General features: G+C 44.5%; 1 long non-coding RNA gene across 7 annotated transcripts in view; it reads right to left on the bottom strand.

Moving 5' to 3' along the window:
• Window positions 1-17680, bottom strand: part of LOC138491999 (uncharacterized) — a 74752-nt gene extending 57072 nt beyond the window's left edge. For 6 of the 7 annotated variants that reach the window (XR_011276120.1, XR_011276119.1, XR_011276122.1 and 3 more), the window contains exons 1-3: window positions 17618-17680; window positions 17149-17268; window positions 16750-16828 (exon numbers count right to left, since the gene is read on the bottom strand). This is a non-coding gene — a long non-coding RNA (uncharacterized lncRNA). Of the gene's footprint in view, window positions 1-16055; window positions 16518-16749; window positions 16829-17148; window positions 17269-17617 lie in introns of those variants that run through there. The other variant, XR_011276118.1, reaches the window with a different exon arrangement.
• Window positions 17681-22922: the final 5242 nt, after the last annotated feature.

The following is a 22922-nucleotide window of genomic DNA, read 5'->3' as shown; positions in this document are numbered from 1 at the left end:
AAGTGGTGTAAAATTCATGGAAAATCCTTATGGCAATCACTTGCCTGTCTCCGCATATGATTTTACCTTCTCTTGATAGGGCGACCCCCCACAAAAAAAGTCACCTCCTCCTGACATATCTGCGCTTTGTGTCTGTTCAATTTTAATCCTCCTTGTAGTAATGTCGGCAAAACCTCATCGAAGTGCTCTTCATGTTGTGTCGTGTTCAGTACAAATTAACACGTTATCCACATATTGTGTGACATCATGTGAGCACGCTGTGTCCTGCAATATACGTTGCAAAGCAGCATGGAAGATAGTGGGGCTACCCCGGAGTCCCTGAAGTAACACATTCCACACGTTTACTGTCCCTTCCACTGCAAATGCCAACAATTTCCAGGAATATGTGGGTAATGGCATAGAATACAACCCATTTGATATGTCTAAGACACTAAATATTTTCATCATGGTTGTATTTTTGCCATTACTTTCAGAAACGAGGCCACAAACTGTGGTTGTGGCTCCAGATGCTGGTTTATTATCCTGTAATCAATTGTTAAAAGATATGACTGGTCTGGTTTTCTCACCGACAATACTGGCGATACAAATGTCACCCATTTGGTGTATTCTAAGATCACTTTTCTTTCCTTCAATATCACAATGATCTCCCTTATCGGCATAGCCACCTCTGGGGGTATCCTATACTGCTTAATGTATTGTAGTACGCTTTTCTGCTTTAGTGGCACAGAGTCTTTTGTTCTTCGAAAATCCAGTTTGTTATATGCCCATACATCTGGGTATCTGTCCTCCCATACCTTCATGACTCCATTTGTTTTTTTCAGAATGTGGGTGTTACTTTTTATAGTGGCCATTACAACAGCCATTGGTACTACCTGTAACCTGCCCCTCTGCACCTGTTGGTGCAGGCACCCATTTACCAAATTGATCACTGCTACCTTTGTCTTTAAAATATCAATAGATAAAAAATCTGATTTGACTGGAGGCAGTGAGCTTCTTACAATGGGGTTGAGTTTGCCAGACATTCTGACCAGGTTGTGGAGGGGAGTTAATGAAACAGTCACCAAGCACAATACATAAGTGGACATACATAGATAGATTAAGGACAACCAAGATTGGACATTTTTAGGTGCAGGTAGGTGGTACAGCCAGCTGTGCACAGAATGTGACCATGATGGGTGATGTGCTAGAGTGGAGGAAGAGGAAGTGAGGGACAGAGGCAGGTTAGAGGAGAGGGGAAAATGGTAGCTAGCCGGCAGATAAGAGGTAGGTTGAGGGTAACACTGAGGTGATGAGCTAGGCTTTAAATATGTTTTTGAACAAATCCATGTGGACTGTTTCTTGGATGTCCAGGGGATGAGAATTTCATGCAAGTGGAGCAAGCAGAGAGAAACAGCAGAAGCGAGAGGACGCACAGGGAGAGCGAGGAGCCACAAGAGGAGGATAGATACAGTGATGCCTTACCATGGATAGATTTATGAACCAGAAGAACATATTTTAATCTGGCTCTTTTTTGCATCATCAGCCATCCAGCCTGGTGTTGGTACAAGGAAGTAGGTGTCAAATGAGGGCGTTAAAATAGAGTCCCGCTAGCAAAGTTACTGATCTAGTCGAGAGGAAAGAAAGGATAGTTGGGGAGACAAAAGAGGAGGTTCAGCAAGCATTTGTGCAGCAGCAATATAATGTTTTCTTCCAGTGGCAGGAGATGTTTAAGGGGATTAAGGCCAAACCCAACAAGAGAATGTTGATACGTTGGCATATACTGACAGAGCCAGCATGAACATGGTTTGTTATGGTATCATTACTCTGTGCAGTATTACTGTCCATGCACAGAGTTGGCTGGTACACTTGGTTGTCAAGACTCAGGAACCTGGTACAGCCCCTTGTTTGTTTTTATGCTAAGGGAAAGATGTAAGGTTTGATTAAAATACATACATACATCTTTCACCTAGTGCAGTGCATGTTGTGTTCCTGCAGCAGCATGATCATCAGGTACATGCGTGGTGGTCCAGGCTGACACAGATTGACATGAGGATTAGGTTTTGTTTCCGAGCTTGGGGGAGGGGCCTGACTTGGCATGGCTTGCAAGGGGCCACCCACATGGTTGTTACACCACAATGTGAGTGCTCTTGCAACCAAAACTCCCGCCATAATTTCTATTGAGAAAAATGCTAAACAATGTAGACTTCCCTCAGCTTTACCATGCCAACTGAGTTTGACTCCAATACTTCGGTAGAAAATTCAATTCTTAGCAATAACATTTACAAATCTCACCAATAGTACACAAAGGAATAAGCACAAGAAAATATATAGGCTGGCAAACATGATGCAATTGACAAATAACATACAATGGTGACCTAATTGAGCCAGCAGGGAGACAATATACACGATAAATTAATAATGATAATGATAATGATGTGCTATTTATATAGCGCCTTGAGCCAAAGTGCTTTACAGAGAACACATTTACATACATTTATCATCCCAACCGAAGTTGGTAAAAACATTTTCAAGTTTAACTGAGATGAAATCCATTGAATTTCTAACCAACAAACGTTCACCTTCCGAAGAACTCTGTCATAACAATAAATGCTGTTCGATGCTAGTGCTTCATACCAGATTTCCTCCAGCTTCTAAGCGGTGGAATAGCAGCCGATATTGTTTCTCAATCTAATGGTACTCAATGTGTCCATGACAGAAGCATGAAGGGCTGAGTCAGCTCGTTCACAGGATTTGAAATTGTGAAGTGCATATTGCAGAGGCGAGCACATAACCATTGAGCCAATGCACTTGAATGCACCATCTTTTCCTTATTGTGCAGTGGCCTTGCAGTATATCTGCCCAAGCACAGATTTGAAATGCGCAGTCTCATTAGTGGCAGTGCACATACATTTCCAATGTGCAAGTGAGGTCTGAGCATGCGCCGACTGTGTTTTTGCTCGTATTGATATACCTTCATCCTGGCCCTAAAGACTGACTGCTGCCCTTTCCGCTCTCCGATGCTGCATGTCTGAAAGGCTTTAAACCCATGTACAGTGAAGCAGAGGAGCAGTAGACTTTTAATAAGAGTCATGGCTTCATTACGAGTTTGGAGGTAGCCATGCCCTTAATAAGGGCATGGCTACCCCCAAACCCGGATCCGGGTTCCCTGAATGGGGAAATACCGGCCCATTCCGACCTTGGAGGGCCCGGTATTACCCCATTCAGGGAACCCGAACCCGGTCCATCCCGGGGGCTCAAATTTCCATTTGAGCCCCCATAGAGCTCAATGGGAATGGGGAGCATGCTAACAACGGGCCTGTTAATGACGGGCCCGTTGTTAGCATGCTGGACCACTCGCGTGACCCGCTAAGGACATCTGGCAAAACCAGGCATCCTGAGTGGGTCCCGCAAGCGGACCTCGTAATGGGTTGGTAAGAGTTAACTGGTCCGGCACCTTTACCTGCACCATTAACCCCTTACCGCCCTCCTCGTAATGAGGCCCATAATGAGGAAGGGCTGAGCCCTGACGATGGACTGTGTCCGAAATGCATTGGCTGTTATAGAGCCAACAACAAGCGCTGCTTCACAAGAACACAGGTGTTGTACTGAATGTTTGAGATGACTACTTAATTGGTAGAAAAGAATGTAAAATTGGAATATAAACATTTGAGAAAAAGCAATGCTATTTAAGGGCAACGCGAGAACACGTGGCATTCCAAGGGGCAACTTTGGGATTCTTTTCAGTGCAAATACAGTTCCAATGTGGAAATGTGGTCTGAGCATGCACCAACTGTGTATTTGCCTGTACTGATGTCCCTTAATCCCAGCCCCACTTTATCATTCGCAAATAACTGGTATTGTGATCCTCAGTTTCAGATACATGGCACCAAGCTGGAACTAGACTCCCTTTCCGAATAAATGGTCCTCCCTTTTTCAGTTACAAGATCAATCTGACTTTAATACTCTTTTGAAGAAGGCAAAACGTTTTGGTTTACTTGAAAATACACACTGTTAAAAAAACAGCCAAACTTATCAGCCCTCTCATCGCAGAGATGCTCGGACATCATACCAAGTGTCCGTAAACTCTCTTTTGTATTTTGTATTTCTATTTGTATTGTTTTATATAGCAACTTAATCCAAGGCACTTTACAGTTAATAACAAGTAACACATGAAACATGGAACAGTAGAAGCAAAATAGTAAACATGAATCAAGCCATAAAATCGATATTTAGAACAATTTGCAAGTAAGAAGGGAGAGGAGAGGAGGGGGGTAGAGAAGGATCGAGAGGGAGAGTAATGAGTGAAGTGAACAACAAAAGAGAGGAGAGAATAGGGGAGACAGGGACAGATAAATATAAGGAGAACAGAGAGAGGATAATAGAAGGAGGGAGGGGATAGACTCTTTTGACTGCAGTCACACAGTGTTACTCATACTATTAAAATAGGCAAATCTTGATGTTACTAATTCTGGCAATTGTTAACCTATTTCTTTCTTGCCAGTTCCTTCAAAGGACCTGGAAAAAGAAATAACCGCTCAACTGTATAAACATGTTGAATCTTATCATTTGCAGGATGTGTGACAAGCTGGCATCAGCCGATCCATGGATGAAACGGCAATGATTGCTTCAGTGACAGGCGATATCAAGAGGATGGGGCAATGGGAGTTTGCCGCAGCACTTTTCATCAGTTAATTTTATTGAGTTTTTTTTTCAACAGATTTTGTCGAAAGTATATGTGGGGGCGGTTGTAGGTTAATTATAAACATAGGGGGGCAATAGTGGTGGGGGGGGGGCTACAGGAGGTCCCCCACATTTTTAGTCATCAAAATCACCCATTCAAAAATGTTTTGATGAAATCTACTTTGTCAAAAAAAACTCCACAAAATCATATAGAACCAGATGGTTGTAGGTGGTACCACCTTGTTCTTATTGGCCCTATCAGTGTTGTTTCACACCAGCACCATGCCACTGTCCTGGATCAGCTACATTGTTTCGGGATGACCACCTTCGCCTTGATCCAATCAAACCTCTCCATTTTGGCCCAATTTAATACCCAAAGGCATCTTTGAATCTAATCCATATGCTGTGAGCTGTGGTATACCACACAGTTCCACATTATCGCCCCTTTTTCTTAATGTATGCAACACCCTTGGATATAATCTTTCATTCTTTTTTATCCATATGCCGATGAGATGCAAGTTCCACTGAGACTTCATAGGAACTCAACTTCAGTCACAAACAGTTTTGAACTTGCATGACTGCAGTAAATTGATTTTCGAAAACAGATTCAAATGTAATGCATCGAAAACAGGGCTTCTTCACTGTGGTCTACCCAAGAACATCTTGAACACTTATGGCCCAGCGGACTGGGCACACAGCCTTCTCCAGTGACTACAGTTGTATTGTCCACAAGTCTTTGAAATAACTTCAACTATCCATCCGTAAATACCTCCCCTCTTGAGCCCTTCATTCCTCTACTTCTAACTCCCTCAGCGTCAGTCGTTTTTCAAAGAACAGAGCTAGGGGCAGATCCCTGTCTTCAGTGGGGGCCTCCCTTTGGAACAGCCTCCTGGCCACTTTGAAACTTGAAGAGAACCATCTCCATTTCTGGTAGCACCTCAAGATCTTCCTCTTTGCTTCTGCCTTTGCCCCTCTTCTCACCTGCTGATCTGTTTTCTCTCTTGGCACCATTCTCCTGGCCACCATAGGGCCCATTTACTTGTTCTCTCTCCTGCACTGCCTCAAGCCACCCCCATGCACAGGGATCTGTATCTGTACCCATACAGTCCCCCATTTTTCTTCTGCATTTATCATATATAATCTGACAAATGACACACTTGGCTCTGCCTTTATTTATTTATTTATTTATTGCATTTATTTATTGCACTCATTACGTATTCTATTCTCTCCTGTGTGCCACACTTTTCCACTTCTCCTCTTTCCTTGCACTTTCCCCCTTTTCTGTGCACTTGTGTGTTCCTAATGTCACTGGGCCTAGTAAGACCGTTGTTTTTTATTCTCCCTTGTTCCCCTCCCTTTGCTTGGTCGCGCTCTGAAACACTTGTGTATGAGTGCGATATAAATAAAATATCATATCATATCATACAGTCCACAAGGTGGGTTTTAATAATGAACAATTAGCTGGCAACAATGCCCATAAACAGAACAAGTCCTATTTTCTTTCGCACACCAAGTTTCAATCATCAATGCACACATTTACACTCAAATTGATTATTGCCGTTCAGAAGGTTTGAGAAAGCAGAAAAAGCCAAAAGGTTACTTCTGAAAATTCCTAACAGAACGAGCCCTGAGGCAAGTTTTCTTGCTTCCAGTGGGCCATCCAGGTGAGTTCAACACACCCTGCTCGAGGAACCAAGCCTATCCATCGCTGGATGCAAATTTCTCTCTAACAAGTTTTTCCCTCCGCTCCCTCTCCTGATGGTCACTCTACCAAATGCTGCAAGCGATGGGTTCCTCTCTATAAAATGCGTGGCACACACTCCATTTGCACTGTAGCATCTTGCCTCTGGGAATCATTAAAGCGATGCCGCATTTGCATGATCACCGTGACTTTAGGAGCCCATTGAAGACCATTCTATTTCCTCAGTAGCCTCTGTTCCCAAAGCAGTGTAAACAATTGCAGTCCTTTCTACAGTGCCTTGATGCTTGTTAAAGACTTAACTTTGTGCTTTACATGTGGCAGATGTGCCAAGCACGTGTCATTCGGTAGACAAGAGTTCCACCAGCATAGCCGGGGCTCTTCTTTATTCACGATCTGGTGCAGTCCACACACACAAACCAGACATTTAAAGAATCCTATGGCAAGGTTAGACTTGTGGGCGAACACACAACATGATCCGTGGTTCTTCATAGCTTGCCTCCAAAAGGTGACACCTAATGCCCCTATTTTGGGTGGCGGGGAGCTCGCAAGTGAAACAAAGTCCACCTTAAGGCTGTTGACACATGTTTAACAGCAGCCAGTCTGTACTTTGTGGAGAATAAGGGATTGGGGTCCTACCATGGAATCTGAGGATGGCACTATTGACTCTTCTTCATTGGGTGCCTATTGATGCTAAAGCTATACCCTGATAAGAGACCCCTGAGTATGCCAGGCACGTGATGGGAGGAGAGATGGAATGCCCAGCCCCACAGAGGGCTTAAGGAAGGGGCACAATGCGAATGCCAGGTAGTTCATTGGAATCAATGATAGAGCGGCTGTGCCCAAAAGTTTCTTTTGCTTTGAGAAGGCCACCCGCTCTTTCCAGCACTGTTCAACTCTCAGTGGGAGAGTTGTCTAGTATGGGAGCTAAACGTTTCCGTTGCAGCAGAAAAGAGTCCAGAAAGGAATTGTTTTTTTAATGTATCTAACTTCACTGGTAAGGGACCAGCACTGTTCATTCCGGGCCGCCACATTACGAGGTCTGCAGTGGGTTCCGCTCTGGATGCCTGGCCAGACCAGACGTGCAGAGCGTCATTAACGGGCCCGTTGTTAGCATCCTCCCCATTCCCATTGTGGGAATGGGGACGTACTGGGTCCGGGTCCCGCAAAAGGGAATTACCGGGCCCTCCAAGGTCGGAATGGCCTGGAAATTTCCTATTTTTGGGACCCGGTACCCGGTTTGGGGGTAGCAATGCCGGTAAGAACGGCATGGCTACCTCCAAACTCCAAATGAGGCCCGATGCTTTAAAAATACAAACAAAGCAGAGTAGTCATATTTTTCTACCCAGCATTACCTCTGTAACTTTCGGAACATTGCCAGCCAGGCGTGTGCTTCCAACAGCAAGGCAGAATGCCTCTAATATAATAATAATAATAATAATAATAATAATAATAATAATAATAATAATAATAATAAGTTTATTGTGATATAGTTCAAAATGTGAACTTTACACAAACTTAAACGTATAAAATACAATGCAATACTTGTTCCCAAATTTCTTCAGAATATAAAATCCGAATTTCATATTTGCAAAATCAATGATGATGATTACCGAAACAGACAGATAAACAAACGATAAAGCATCACAAATAATTAGATAAAATAAAATAAAATGTGCGACATATAAGTACATTCAGCTCATTTCTGCAGTTGGGCATAGTTACATCCTTAGTCAGGGAGCAACGTTTTCACGTGTTGCCACACCCTGAATAAGGCAAGAATGCCCCCAATATTACAGAGATGAAAAGATTGACATGTTGGAATAGTACAAAGGCGCAATTCAAAATGTACAAGTATAATGCACTGGTGAAATTGTTTATTTTTTTTAAGTGGTATGAAGTAAAATGCAACTATTATGAAAATAACGACTGCCATTGTAAGAGAAAGACAGATAAGTATGAACACAAGTATGAAGGACTCTGTTTACTGTGCCCGCTTCGCCCTGACCCTTCATAAAAACGTAGTCGCACATTACATTTCGAAATATGTTTGAGAGCATTTTACCACTTCGAAACGTAGGTAGAAAGCCCTGTTTAGCCTGCGCACGTCATTTAATCACTGAGATTTGTAATCACGGTTAACATGCTTCACTTAAGCGCGAATGCATGTGATCACTCTTAATGTAACAGTGATTGAGCATGTGATCAAGAGATGGGCCATTCAGCAGACAGAAATCTCTGCCCTGCGGTTGGCCTGGCTCGTGCGCTCGCCTCTCCTCCCACTGGTGCTTCATCACGAAGCAGCCCTGGAGCCCTCAAGCTTCCCAAGACTGTTGAGTCTTGTGGCACAGTCCGCGGCCCTTGAAAGATATGTGTCGCAACCTCTCAGAGGAGGCCCTGTTGTAGGTTTGGATTTAAATTTAGGCCTTAATACCGCCTTCAAGCCGTTTGAAAGGCTATGCACTCATTACTGCAGCTCCGACAATGGTGTCTAAGCGCCCGAACATGCTGAAAATTGAACATTCAAAGTGAAGGCTTGTGACGGCCGAAAATGCTGACTTTTTTTAAAAACCCTCTACACCACATATATATGCGGGGGCAGACCCCCATCCCCCCCACCCATATTAATATTATATTCTATACCCCCCACATATTTATGTGGTGTAAGGGGGGGGGGGGTACAAAATAAAAGTCAGCATTTCCGGCCGTTGTAATTGTGAGGGCGACATTTTGGTACGATTCCCCTCTGAGCTATCTACCCAAGGGCCAAGACCCTCCCTTTCCCATGTTAATGCTAGCGATCTTCTGTACCCTCATAGTTGGTGCACAATGACCATAGGGCTAATGTAGATTTACCACCCCCCGCCCCGCTCCCCCCACCCTGAAAGTCGTGAGCAGACACGGCATAAATGGTGTGGTGGCCTGAATAAATGACACAACACTGCTTAGGCTTGGCAGGGTGTTTATTGAGACACCGCTTGTATGGGGGGGCAAACTGGGGCATAACAAGTCCAGGGCGGGGCTGGTGCAGGTACTGACAGTTATGGCTGGCAAGTTCATGCAGTTACCTCACTGTAAGCTGTGTGTGTTAACTTTCACACTGCAGCAGCCAGAGCACCCAGGAGGCTGCCCTTAGTCTTGGGATTATGCTCTGACTGGCTGGGGGGGTCTCTGTAGGCGGACCCAGTCAAGGCCTGGCCTTATGGCAGGAGGAGCGCCGGGGCTGTCTTCTGCAGCCTCTGCACGAGTTGTGTGTGCCTTCCGACTTTCATGCGCATCGCGCTGTGGAAATCTCACAAGATCACGGGGGCGTGATCTCGCAAGACGGAGTCCAAACAGCCTACTTTGGTGGGAAAAGATGGTTGTTAGTTCATGACAAAGTCGGTGTACCTGGTGGGCTTTCTTCTCTCCCTTTGGGGTCTGTCCAGGTTGGCAATGATGCCTGGGGCTTGGGTGGTGATGAGTAGTGTGCCGGGTGGTGTGAAGTCCTTTGGAGTCACCTCCCAGTGTGGTTCTCGGGTCTGGGGTGGGGGGCTGAGGTAAGCATGTTCTCTTTGGTCCTTTTCTCCTGAAGCGTCTGTTTCCGAGTGTTGGTGGTTGCTGACCGAACCCCATTGGTCATGGTCACTTCCTGCTTCCATGGACGGGTGGTTTGTGGATGCTCTCTTGCGGTACACGGCCACTCTTTTCAGATTCCATAGTCTTCGGTCGCTGGTGTGGACATGGTTGGTCCCTTTGCTGGTTACTTCTATTGCCCTGCTATATTTGGAGCCTGAGGTGATGTCTTTGTGGGGCAGGCATATCTTTACCAGGTCGCCTTCACTGACCTCTGTGCGATGGGCCACCCGGCGTTTGTGGCTTGGGATTTCATGACTTCCTTGTTACTTTGTATGCAGAACACAATGTATCTCATGTCAATGTCTTCATCGTCTCTGATTTGATGTAGCCACGGGGGTACCAGCATGAATGCAGCCCTTCTCCCCTCCGAACCAGTTCTGTGTGCCTTCCGACTTTCACACGCTTCGCGATATGTAAATTTCACAAGATCACGGGGACGCAATCTCGCGAGACGTAGTCCAGACACACCTCCTTTGGTGGGAAAAGATGGTTGTTAGTTCATGATGAAGTCGGTGTACCTGTTGGGCTTTCTTCTCTCCCTTTGGGGTCTGTCCTGGTTGGTGATGACGCCTGGGGCTTGGGTGGTGATGCGTAGTGTGTCAAGTGGTGTGAGGTCCTTTGGAGTCACCTCCCAGTATTGTTCTCGGGTCTGGGGTGGGGGGCTGAGGTAAGCATATTCTCTTCGGTCCTTTTCTCCTGAAGCGTCTGTTTCCAAGTGTTGGTGGTCGCTGACCAAACCCCATTGGTCCTGGTCACTTCCTGCTTCCATGGACGGGTGGTTTGTGGATGCTCTCTTGCGGTACACAGCCACCCCTTCCAGATTCCATCGTCTTCGGTCGCTGGTGTGGACATGGTTGGTCCCTTTGCTAGTTACTTCTATTGCCCTGCTATATTTGGAGCCTGAAGTGCTGTCTTTGTGGGGCAGGCATATCTTTACTAGGTCGTCTTCAATGACCTCTGTGCGATGGACCGCCCGGCGTTTTTCACCTTGGGATTTCATGACTTCCTTGTTCCTTTGCATGCAGAACACTAATGTCTCTCATGTCAATGTCTTCATCGTCTCTGATTTGATGTAGCCACAGAGGTACTAGCATGGATTCAGCCCTTCTCCCCCTGAACAGTTGAAATGGGGACACACCAGTGATTGCATTTGGTGTGATGCAGTGGGCTGCAACGGCCTCTTTCACTATCTTGTGTGGTTCTAGGCCTGACGCACAGGCCAGTTGCAGAGCACCTTTAATAAAACAGGTCACCCTTTCCACTAATCCATTTGCCTGTGGGTGGTACAAACTTGCCCTAAGTTGGCGGATGTTGTGCATCCTCATGAATTTTTCCATTTCCCTGGAGACTAACTGCACACCGTTGTCGGTTACAATCTCCTCAGGGAGCCCCTCCCTCTGGAAAACGGCGCTGAGCACCTCAATGGCTTTGCTCATAGTGATGTATGGCACAAATTTGACCTCTACTCACTTGGAAATGTAGTCCACCATTACTACTCCGTACTTGTAATCTGCTGACATGCCATCCAGCGGGCCTATGATGTCCAATCCTAATTTGCACCAGATGCCATGTGGGATTTCCGTGGTTACGATGGGTGCCTGTCTCACTGTGAGCCGCTTGTCACTATTCGTGCACTCTTGGCACCTTTCAATCATCGCCCTTATTTCTTGATCCATTCTGGGCCACCAATAGGCGTTGCGTACTCTGCGTCTCGTCATGTTGCTGTGCAAGTGCCCCGAATGCGCCAAGCCGTTCATCACTGTGATATCGTCACTAACTTTAAAAAATGGGCGAAGACTTTCAGGGACTTCTGTCTCGTTGGGCCATCCTTCGCAGGTCCACTCCGCTACTCGGCGCAGCACGCCATCTTGTTCCATTTATTCTTGCCAATGTTGCTCGCTCATCTCCATGAAGTCCCTGTTTCTCAGGTTGCTTATGGAAGCCACCACACATTCATCTTTGAGGAACGTGGTCCCTGGAGTGTTTTGGTCGAATAGCCTTGACATGCAGTCTGCTTGGGCATTCTTCCAGTCCGCAATGTGGGTGATTTCATAGGTATACTCTGGGAGCTTCGCAGCAATTCTGGCCGATCTCAAAGTGGCTGTTTTGGTGCCGCCAGGGCTCAGCATCTGTATCAGGGGCTTGTGTTCGGTAATCAATCAAACTTTTGTGCCCCAAACGTACGACCTGAAGAATTCCACAGCCCAGGCGCATGCCAGCATTTCTTTTTCCACAGTGGAGTAGTTTTTCTCTGATGTAGATAGTGCTTTGGATACAAAGGCCACAATATTTTCTGTTTCGCCCTTTTTCTGAGTAAGGGTGGCACCTAATCCATAGGCGCTGGCGTCTGTCGTGATGCATGTTTCCCATTTGGGATTGAAGGGTTTGAGACAGGGTGCGCGCAGGATCCTCCTTTTGATCTCCGCAAAGGCCTCATCTTGTTGGCGTTCCCATGTGTAGGCTGTGCCCTTTTTTATAAGCTCCCTCAGGGACAATGTAGTTTCAGAGAATCTGGGAACGAACTTCGCATAGTATTGAGCGAGCCCCAGGAAAGACCGAAGCTCATCCTTCGACAACGGGGCCGGGGCATCATTTATGGCTTCCAGCAGGTTTGTCTTGGACTTCACCCCTTCTCTCGAGATGTAGTAGTCCAGGTATTCAACTTCTCCAATGCCGAATATGCATTTTCCATGGTGTAGGTGGACACCCACTTCTTCTAGCTTGCTTAGTACTTCGTTCAGGGCTTTGTCATGAGTTTCTGCATCCTTGACGTATACCAAAATGTCGTCCTGGAAGTACGAAATATTTGCGATGCCATGCAATAAAGAGTTCATCATCCTCTGGAAGGCCAAAGCTGCTGAGGATAGGACAAACGACATGCGTGAGTATTGGTACATGCCGAAAGGGGTGATGAAGGCAGTGAGCAGGCTTGAGGACTTGTGCAGGCTTATTTGATGGTATTCATCTCGCATGTCAAACCTTGAAAATATGGTTGCTTCTTTCATCATGAGTACTATTTCATTGATGCTGGGAAGTGGAAAGCTGTCCGTGACCACTTCCATGTTCAAACTGCGTAGGTCTATGCAGACTCTCAGCTCGTTGGAAGACATTTTCTTGATGAGTACCACTGGGCGCAGCCATTCAGAGGATTCCACTGTCTCTATGGTGCCTTCTTTGACCATCTTCTGTATTTGAGCTTCGAGTGTGGACCTTGATGTCGCAGGCACCGGTCTGACCTTGTACTTTACAGGGATTGCATTGGGTTGGAGGCAAATCTTGTGCACATAGTTTTTCATTTTTGCAGGCGTTTCAGGGAACAAACCGGGGGAATGCTTCTTTGAGGTCCGGCACTCCTCCCGAGGAGACCAGCTGAACCTGATCGGGGGTACTGGGGTCTAGCCATATGCTCAGTTTATGTTGATCGTCCCATCCCAACATGGTTGGGCCCTGGGACGACAAGTATACTTTCGAGGTGATGGACCTGTCTTTAAATGAAGTTTTTGCCTTGATATAACCTAGTAAATCCACGGTGGCCCCTCCAAAGACTGTTGACTTCTGCTTGGTGCTCCTGATTTCGACCTGGTCTTGTCCCATCATTTCTTTGTATGTCTGGATGGGGAGGATGGGGAGGTCCGACCCTAAGTCTGCCATGACCCGTGTCTCCATGCTGTCCACTTTCATGACGCAGTTGGGCTTCCCTCTCCTTTCTCGGGGTGCGTTGACCATGATCACCATGGGCTTGTCGTGTTGGTCGTCGTCGTCACTCGAATCTCTGTCACTGTGTGTGACGGCCTTTTCCCACCACGTGCAGGCTACAGCCACGTAGCCGGAACGTCTGCATTTGAAGCATTCTTTATTTCTGGCTGGATAGTCCTGATCGTTTGCCATGTGCTTGGTGCTGGTACATCTATAGCATTTTGGTGCATCTCTCTCTGTTTGGGACCCTTTTCTCTGGCGGTATCGCGAGGCTGTCGCTCTGCAGAGTCCTCGTCGCCAATTATGTTGTGGCCTGAACAAATGACACAACACTGCCTAGGCTTGGCAGGGTGTTTATTGAGAAGCCGCGTGTAGGGGGGGGGCGGGGGTAACTGGGGTATAACAAGTCCAGGGCATGGCTGGTGCAGTTACTCACAGCTATGGCTGTCCAGTTCATGCAGTTACCTGACTGCAAGTTGTGTGTGCTAACTTTCACACACTGCAGCAGCCAGAGCACGCAGGAGGCAGCCCTCAGCCTTGGGATTATGCTCTGACTGGATGGGGGGCCTCTGTAGGCAGACCCAGTCAATACCTGGCCTTATGGCAGGAGGAGCGCCACCTCCGTGCAAATTCTGTGCGCCTTCCGACTTTCACGCGCTTCGCGCTCTGGAAATCTCACGAGATCATAGGGAAGCTATCTCGCGAGACTGAGTCCCCACAGATGGTAGTTGCCGTCTGGACCTGTGCTGTTAACAAAGGATCGACAGCTACTTCTGCAGCACATTTCAATGTCAGCAGCAGTGCTAAATGTTTAGGCAATTGAAGCCGTGATAGGGCGTTCACTAGTAAGAGTCTCACAGACGTGTTTGTAAATAAAGTAGATGCTCTAGCACCACATTGGGTCAAGAGTGCCCACAGAAAGAGAGTCACAACATTAATCTACTTTTCAAAGCTGAATTTATAGCCATGAGATCTACTAGTTTAATATGGAAAAAAAATCTGGTTTGCATTCTGGGACTTGTAGTCTTCCATTGAGGATGATGCTGCTTTGGCTTAAAACGTTTATATAATGCTTAAATATTGCCAGGTTGCTTTCGGTCAGTGGCTTGCAACATTTGGCCCACCAGATGTTTTGGATTACAACTCCCCTCAGCCTTCGCCAGCATAGTTAATGGTGAAGGGTCATGGGAGTTGTAGTCTGAAATATCTCGAGAGTCTCAGGTTGCAGAGCCTTGCGTTAGGTTGTTTGGGTACTTTACAAGTAAACACTACAAGACTGTATTTTTGTAAATCGTGAAATCCAAAACAAATGTTTGTACTAAATAGAGACCAGGGGGTGTTAAGGCAGTTTCTGTACCATTCTTTTTTGAGGGTGCTACAAACAGTAACCCTCATGGTAGGAGAACTCACCTGACAAGAAAGGGAAGCTACACCGCTATTGAAGTGTAGGTAACACGGTCAGAGCAATGAGGCCAAACTCTCAGGTAGGGATAGTAGGCTGACACAAAGGTACAATCAGTCCACACTCATACCTCTAAAAAATTTGCCACACTGATATACTGAAAATATACTTTACAAAAGATATACATAAAACTCTTTTAGGTCAAATACATACTTAGGTAATAATACAAACATTAAACGATACCACACATATCCTAAAAAACTGTAATGTCTCTGAAAATACTCTCCTAACGCCAATCTATAAATGTCGGGCCACTACCAGAGGTCATCACATTGGTAGTTTCTGGTTGAAAGGGCTCCAACAGCATGAAACAACCCAGTAAGTAAACATCTCTCTTCCACAGGTGCGTTTTTTAGCATTCAGTTCCCAAAGGACTTCCACCCTGATCCCGCGACGATACTAGCAACTCAGGAAAGGAACACAGGCTCTTCCCAGGACATTGACTCTCAAACATACACCCGATGTTCCAGCGAGGAGGACCCCAGGAACATATAGGAACACACAAAGACAGATCCTTGGGTCTCGATGAACAAAACACGAAGGCAGCACAGCAGCAAACCCTTCCAGGTTGGGGACAATGGCTGGAGGCGCCCTCATCTGCCCCAAACTGAAGGAATGGTGAGGTAGTAAATCTTCAACACTCCTCTGGGTAGTCCCCCATTTTCTCACATCCCATTTCATCAAATCCTGTTTCCCCACAATTATGTAGGGCATTTTACAGCAAATATATAGATAGGAATTGGTATATAGAACAGGATGAGGGCTGGAGGTAAGAGGGCCTCGACCCACATTTTTGCCTTAAAATACGTTTTAAAAAATGCGGGCAAAAGGGATTTGAGTAGTTATTACTCTCATGCATAAAACAGGTGTAGTGCCAGGTGGAATAATTAGAAGAAACTAATGAGATAGAGACTAGAGCTGTAAATACTGATTCATTATTTTATTTCATTCTGATTAAATATAATTCATAAATTCAAATTGTAAAAAATATACAAATGTAAATACCAATTCAATAACACATTAATTCATACTGCATACATCCCATTCAATTATAAAACAGTTCATTGTTCAAAGAGCTCAAAGTTTTCATATAAACGTATTAAATTACAATGTGTTTAGTGACAAATGATGTTCACTACTACTTGTCCACATTATAAACATAATCGACTATAGGTGTCCCCAATTATGATTCTCTCATTTATAAAGGACTTCCACTGTAAAAATAGTTCCGACTCAACAGGGTCTGATAGCTGTCCTCCAGACCAAATCTGTAGGTCTTCTTCAGGATATGTGAACATTTACTTTCAATGTCTGGCTTATACATCGGTTCACTATTTTCTGAACTCAAAAGATACCCGTTTTCAATCGGGCCCGCTATATAAGCTAAGAAAGAAAGGGAAATAGAAATAAAATCACATCTTTCTAATTAGTCTAGAGTGTGGATTCTGTCAGAGTCTTCACAAAAAACAGAATGTGCATATCTTTTCAATAACCTCTATAACAAATGTTTAGGGGCATGCCAATAATTAGAATAGTATCAGTGACACCTATGGCTGGTAAGCATTCATTAACCACACGTGCAGTCATCAATTAAAAAATCATTCTGGGTTCTTACCTGTGGGCAAGATTCCAGAACATTCCAAGAATCTCAGTCTTAAAGATTCGCATGGTCTAGTCGTGAAAGTTATGGTCCACTAGAGCAAAGAAAAAGGGGGGTAAACATACTTGTCTGACTGTGCATAAAATGTAGACAAAATGCTTTCTCCTTGATCAAAGTAAGCAGCTTTTTTGAAAAATGTTTTAACAAAACTGATAAGCTGTTCACTATTCTCTTGTGGATACCTGAGCACAAAAAATATATATAATACTCATTGGAACAGCGTGAAAAACGGGAGAACCGCTAGCCTAACGGGGAGAAGTAGAAAAGCCATGGCAAAAAGGGTTGCTGGGTTAATTGAGCTACCTCCACCCGGTCTAAGCATTGTTTCAGCAAAGTAGTGTATGGACAAAATACCTTCACTGTTTTCTTTTCTTAAGTAAGACATCATTTTAAGGATTTTGTCATCTTAAAAAACCTGTCGTGCATTTAATCTGCCAATCGTTTTTCTTTTTTCAGTAAACCTTCAGTGTTGCTCTATAACATAAAGCAAAACCGTTTTAGCTGGAAATAAAAAACACGTGTTAGCTTAAAAAAAAAAAACAATCAGAAGTCATTTAATTGAATCCATTCGGCTGGCGCGAACAAGTGCTTACCTATAAAGCTTTCCTTCACTTAATTGCGGCTGCAGCACCCATGATTACTAGCGTGCATACTCAAAACAAACTCAAAAAGTGCGTCCTACTAGACACATGGAGGGCTGTTCGAATGAATCTGCACATTGCAAACGGACCGTCAAAAAGAAAATTTAAAAGAGAATGTAACCATTATGTTCAATTATGGGCGAGGTGCATGTCGTCTTGTTTATATCTATAAACGCTCTTACCTCGTAGCCTGCCTCTTCTCTGTGTCCCGTACCTACAATTCGACCCGGAAGGGGAAAAGAGGCATGCTTTTCGTATCAGTAGTCTCAAGGTGTGCTAGAGACTAAAAAGGGACAAAAAGCTGTTTCGTGGTGTGACGGCAAGGTTTTTGAAAAAATTCCATTGGTAAATAATTTTGTGTGTTATGTGGAGCATGTCTATTATTTATCTCCAATGCTCCATAAGCAAGGAAGTTGTTTATCAGTAAACAAAAAATGTAATAAAAATGTAAATAAAAATGTAGCAGCCCGTGGGTCATTAAGATTCCTATTTTCCGGCCAGGTGGAGTGGCGAGGTCACAATGGTTCCCTCTCAAACATTCATACGGGGATGGGAGTAGGTGACCATAACGTGCCCAATCAATATATGGAGCATTAGTTCCAAAACGCCTGCACTAGACAAAAAATGGGGAGAGATTTAAAGGTACTGACTTAAAGTACAAGAATGTTACATATATCTTCCTATAAGGTGTAAATGAACCAATGTTCTATTTGGAATAATGATTCCATTCTTCTTGCTGATTCAACCCTTTTAGAAAACTCTGTGTGTGGTAAAGCCACCACTGTTCCTTTTGTGACAGACGACTAGCAGTGTTCGCAGCATCTATGCCAAAGACATTCTCAAGGACACACCATTTTATCTCCTCTTCACTATGATTACATTCCAGGAAATGGGTGACCAGAGGGGCATTTAGTTGTTTGGTTCTGATTTTTTATTTATGTTCGCTAATGCGTAATTTCACTGTGCGTGAAGTTTTTCCAATGTATGCTTTTTTACAAGGGCATAGTATCACATATATAACATTGGCACTGAGACAAGTTGTATGATTCCTGAGTAGCAAATTTCTCCCATTTATGTTAATGTTAGTAGTTTCTGTGGTCGATGCACAGTTGGATCAACTGCTGCATAGATAATGACCCAAGACAAGTGGTAAGCCCCAGCTGGAGGTTAGCTTGTTTTGTTTTTCTTGTGCAATATTTTGATCTGCCTTGGAAACCCAATCTTTTATGTTCCTTCCTTTTTTGAAAGCATACATTTGTTTGGGTAGAGCTGGAATTTTCAAACAGAGAAAATGCCAATGGTTGGCTATGATTTTCTTAATTTTGTTGTGCTGTATGTTGTACGTTAAAGCACAAACCAATTGGTCATCTCTCAATTTTTTTTTTATTGTCTTTTTTAATGAGATCATCTCTGTATTGATATCTAGCTTGTTTCATCGCTTGCTTAAGTAGTTTGTTAGGATAACCCCCATCGTTCTGTCTCTCTTCAGTGATTGTTGCTTGTTTCTTATAATCTTCTAACTTGGAACAATTCCTTCAGGCCCTTATAAATTGTCCATATGGAATGTTGGACTTGAGTGATTGAGAGTGGAAATGTTGATGGTGCAAAATGGTGTTTCTGTCCGATTCCTTTCTAAAAAGGTCTACTAGAAGGACAATATTTTCCACTTTAATCAAAAGGTCTAGAAAAGGGATCTCTTTTTTACTGGTTTGTATAGTGAATTTTAAATATGAGTTGAGGTTATTGATCCATTGAAAGAATATATTCGGATCTCCCTTACATCTGTCCCAGACGATAAACATATCGTCAATGTATCTTTTGTAGAGTTTAAGGCAGGCTTAAAGGGGTTAGAATCAATCAGCATGTTATTTTCTTCAAAATCCCACATGTATAAAGTGGCATAGTTGAACGCAAAAGCCACTCCCATGGCCGTACCCTAGATTTGCATAAAATATGTGCTCTTAAATCTGAAGTGATTTTTAGTTAAAGCAATTTCTAACAAAGCTATCAGAAAATTGCTTGGTACTAGATCTTTATCCCTCCTTGTCTCAAGAAATGTTTTCATAATTCCAAATGAATCTCTCTGAGGAATATTAGAATATAAGGACTCTACGTCCAGTGTGATCAATAGGTCACTGTCCGGGTTGAAAGGCAGAGGTTCTACTAATCTGATGACATCAGAAGTGTCAGCCAGATATATCGTTGTGTTTCTAGCCAAAGGTTTAAAGAAAAAGTCTAAGTATTGACGATAGGTTCTAAATTCGATCCACTCAGGGATACAATCAGCCGACCTGGGGGCTCAATTGTGTTTTTATGTATTTTAGGTAAAATGTATATCAAAGGATTTCTGGTATTGGTAGGCGTCAAGAAGTTAAATTCTTTTGATTAATAATTCCTTTTTCTATAACTCTCATACACCTTCTCCTCTGGCCACCAGCAGTAACTGACAGCAAAACATATTACCCTGGCAGGAAAAGGTGGCAATGGTGGTAAAGACCTCTGAAAATGCTCCCAGTGCGGAGGGCTCGACTCAGGAGATGTGGGGAGTCAGCAGGAGTCTTCTGCTCCAACAGAGGCAGAAAAAAACAAAATGGGATATTCCCAAGCCACTACATATTGAAATTGATGCCAAGTCAGGGCTTTAAAAATGGCAAAAACTGTGGGAATCAGCATGAAAACTCCTTCAGCAGGTTGGCAGTCCAGCCACTCAAAGTTGTAAGAACAAAGCACCAAAACAGAGAAGTAGGGGCACGGCAACGCCTAAATACCCTTGCTCAAAGTGTCTGGCCAAGACCAGCCATTCAGTCACCACAGGGCATTGGGGGCAAAGGGCCAGATGACCAACCATTCTGATTGTTCAGTAGAACCCAAAGCCCCTCCCTCGCCCCATAGGAAATGAGAGGGATAGTCCAGGGCCCGAAACAGGCCTAAACCAGTTTAGAACAATATGGAGGCTGCCATTGTAGGCTCACAAAGAGTCAGCATGGTCAGTATAGCCATTCGGACCAAATGTCGTGGTCACCCTACACTATGGGTCTGCAACCTGTGGCTCGCCAGATGTTTTGGACTACAACTCCCATGGTCTTGCACCAATGCAAGTTGGGGCTGATGGGAGGTGTAGTCCAAAACATCTGGGGAACCAAAGATTTAGACCCCTGCAAAAAAAGGAATCACTGAAGGACACAATGGATGAGAGCAGGATACAAAAAAAAACATTGGTACCCAAATTGTACATGGGCCTAACCATGCAGTACATTAACTTGCACCCTTGTGAAGCCAAAACAAAAAGGTCCAGCTTCCACTAACCTACACAAAAATGGGGAGTCTGAGAGGCAACCTTGAGACTGAGCGTTTTAGGGGCGACCCAATACCATACACCCGTTGGAAGGATAGCTCAGCGGCAACGTGCTCGCCTTGGAAGCAAGACGACACAGAGCAACACAAGTTCGATCCCCGGGTCCACGCTGAGAAACCTCTGGATATTAAGCATGTTATAAATAACCTATCATATCATATCACCTTAACTAAGGTATAAAGGGTTGTAATGGCAAGGGACATTCCGGATGGAGAAGTCCGTCTGGACACCAAAAAGAAATCAAAGAGCCAAAAAAGAGAACAAAAGAAATCAAAAATGGAGGCGCCCCAAAACTTGTCCCTGAAATCCCCAAAATAGCAATTCTGACATAACTCAAGGTATGTAGTTAGGTGCCTAAATTAAGTGGGTGAACGTTATGAGTTCACTGCTTAACCAAAGTGTTTGATCCTGGGCAAAATCCTTTAATCTCGTTGTTCCTTAAGTGCAAACACTGGAGCCCTTGGAAGTGACTCACACTATTTAAATATCTCCCTTTTAGTGGGGCAGATTTAATGATTTCAATAACAAAATAGTTAACCTCATGCTCCTTTTGTTGGTGTTTCGCAGGGCCTCTGCCCAAAATTGCGGCATTGTTGCCCTGGCCTTCCCTAAGTCCCACATTACTTGATTTTAGAAGCATATACTGTCTCAGCAGCCCATCACTCCACCTTGGATCCTAGTATAGCCGACTGACTGCAGCAGGGACAGCATTAATGTCCTCCCTTTTTGATGACAACATCAGAGTTGCTAGGGTAGGCAGGCCTGCGCTTTGTCTCAAAGGAGTACGAGTGAAAATCTCTACAGTACCCTGTTATGCTATTCTATTGTGTCCTCTACAGCACAACCTGAGCCATTTTCATGGCTGCTTGGCATTTCTGGATCTAATAAAGTAGTGGTAGGGGCCTAACATACGAGTAGGATGAGCAGGAACAGTTGCTTTTTGTTTAATTGTTCAGTGCAGATCTGAAAAGTAAGGGCAGTCTGTGGTGTGTACGTTTTCACGATGCTGTGAGTTGACTGGAGGATTGGTTATTGTGCACTACAGGTTGATAACGTAAATTGTTGTGTGGTTGTCTGTTGTGCATGGCAGAGTAGTGGTTAAGGAGGGTGTGGAGAGTTTTGTTGTCATATCTCTCCACTAATCTGTTGTTTAGGGACATTTTGTGTTGACCCAATGGTCTTCGGTGGAGTGTGTTCTATTGTGCTAACCTCCTTTCTTTTGGTGTTGCAGTTCTGTGTCAAGATATGTTGTCGTTTAGGATGGAAGTAGAATGATTTCAATGTGTTAGTTGTTACTGTACCTTGCTCAACAACTAGGGGCAATTGTTTTGTCTGTTTATGTCCATGTATGCATTGTTTCTCTAGCCTTTATGCCTTGTTATGCAATGTTCAGCTAATCCATGCTATGTCAAGCTACACTATGCCAGGGCACTACTCGAGGGCCCACAATTTGGAATCAGTAGCCTGTGGCCTCCCTTCTGACATCTGAAAGACAATCCAACCGTAGTGACACTCTGGTTTAAATGGTATTGTGAACAATGAAGCTGGACTTACACGGTTAATCAGCAGTTGACATAGCTATCCACACAGCGCATCACACCATAATCATGGCAAGTACCAATATATATCTTTAAGGGCAGTGTCAGTGGCCTGATGCACTTTAAATACATCATTTGCTCCTAACTTCTCACTTGTTCCCACAAACATTCCTTGGGGAGAACGCCAACCACAAGTAAATTTGCCACACCTCCAAAGTCTCTGAAGATTGCAACACACCTGCAATCTGAAGAGTTGGCCTCGCCCATGAAGCTTTGGTGTAATTTAGCCCTTACCCCATGGGCTAGACTTTTCACACCTCATTTCTACAGCCCTATCCAAGTTGTGTCCCGATTGATACCTCCACCAACAGGCCCATTGTCTGTGCATCCATCAATAGGCCCACCGTTCGAGCTCTGTCTGTAGGCCCACCGTCTGTGCTCAGTCAGTCAGTCCGGAGGTCTGCGGGCCCACCTTCTGGGCTCCGTCAGTAGGCCCACTGTCTGGGCTCTGTCAATAGGCCCACTGTCTGGGCTCTGTCAGTAGGCCCACCATCCGATCTCTGTCTGTAGGGCCACCGATCGTGCTCTGTCAGT

This window comes from Ambystoma mexicanum, chromosome 10, assembly GCF_040938575.1.
Source record: "Ambystoma mexicanum isolate Mex_15411 chromosome 10, UKY_AmexF1_1, whole genome shotgun sequence".
NCBI classification, from domain to species: Eukaryota; Metazoa; Chordata; class Amphibia; order Caudata; family Ambystomatidae; genus Ambystoma; species Ambystoma mexicanum.
This window is presented reverse-complemented; position numbering and strand designations above follow the sequence as displayed.